We start from the raw sequence: 1,580 nt of genomic DNA, 5'->3' as shown, positions 1-1,580 counted from the left end.
ATTGTGTTTCAACCTCTACAGCAGAAGCAGAATATGTTGCTGCTGCTAGTTGTTGTTCACAAGTTCTCTGGATGAAGACTCAGCTTAAGGACTATGGATTCCATTATGACAAAATTCATATCCTCTGTGACCCCAAGAGTGCCATAGCAATCTCTGCAAACCCAGTGCAGCATTCCAAGACCAAACACATCGATGTAAGGTACCATTTTCTGAAAGACAATATTGAAAAAGGTAATATAGAAATGTACTTTGTTCCCAGTGAGATTCAACTTGCTGACATTTTCACAAAAGCTCTTGATGAGAAAAGATTTTTATTTCTAGTCAGGAAGATGGGTATGCTAAATCTCACCACTTAAAGGCAAACATAAGTTTGAAACCTGAGATTCTCAATATCTCATGGTTATGCCTATAAGTGATATAGTATGTTGGCCATAAAAACCAAGTACACTAAACCAGAGCCTCTTGTCATTTAGTAACACTTGTTCAAAAAATTGGCTAAAAGTCTTTCATCACCTTCACAACCAGAGCCTCTGGTTGTATAGACCAGAGCCTCTGGATTCCAATTCTATGAGACCAGAGCCTCTTTGGTCCCAAAAATGGTCTCCCACATCCTTTCATGCATCTTAGTCGTATTACTTCCTTTATGCAACCAGAGCCTCTGGTTCCAAAGACCAGAGCTTCTTGTTTTCATGTCCTTTGTGACCAGAGCCCCTCTGGTCCAAATTGGACTTCATGCATTCTTATATTACATCCTTTCATCATGTTTTTATCACCTTCGCAACCAGAGCCTCTGGTCCTAAAGACCAGAGCCTCTGGATTCTCATCTCGTGAGACCAACACCCTTTTGGTCTTCATCACATTTTTATTGTAACCAGAGCCTCTGGTTTCCAAGTCCTTTGCAACCAGAGACCTCTGGTTTCCAAAATCAGACTTGGCATGCTAAATTCTTCCTTCATTCATCCTTAATAGCATATCCAAGTCAACCAGAGCCTCTTGTTCTAAAGACCAGAGCCTCTAGATTCATACACCTTGTAACCAAAGCCTTAGGATCTCAAAGGCTTAATCTTCTCATATCCTTTTACATACTTCATATCCTTTTTCATCTCCTTTGTCACCAAAGCCTCTGGTTCTAAAGACCAGAGCCTCTAGATTTGTTGTCTTTGGAACCAGAGCCCTCTAGTCTCAAAGACCCACTTTTCTTCTTATCTACTCTAACACTTAGCCACATTTCATACCTTTCCTTCATTATCCTTTACAACCAGAGCCTCTGGTTGTATAGACCAGAGTCTCTGGTCACATCATTCATCATTGTTATTGGTTCTAGGGGGAGTTTTTTTTAAACTCAAAACTAATCTTCATGCATCATTTGAGGGGGAGCTACTCATTCCTCCTGAATCTTCATTTCATATACATGCATTTTCCATACCAGAGCCTCTGGATCTACTATCCAGAGCCTCTGGATCTACTATCCAGAGCCTCTGAACACATAAATGCTACATAAATAATGAATACACCATGTGTATTTAACCAGAGCCCCTCTGGTTCTACATAATGGATTGCCCATGCTTATTCAGAAGCTC

This window comes from Cynara cardunculus (assembly GCF_001531365.2).
Source record: "Cynara cardunculus var. scolymus isolate 2C chromosome LG 1, CcrdV1, whole genome shotgun sequence".
Lineage (NCBI taxonomy): Eukaryota > Viridiplantae > Streptophyta > Magnoliopsida > Asterales > Asteraceae > Cynara > Cynara cardunculus.
This window is presented reverse-complemented; position numbering follows the sequence as displayed.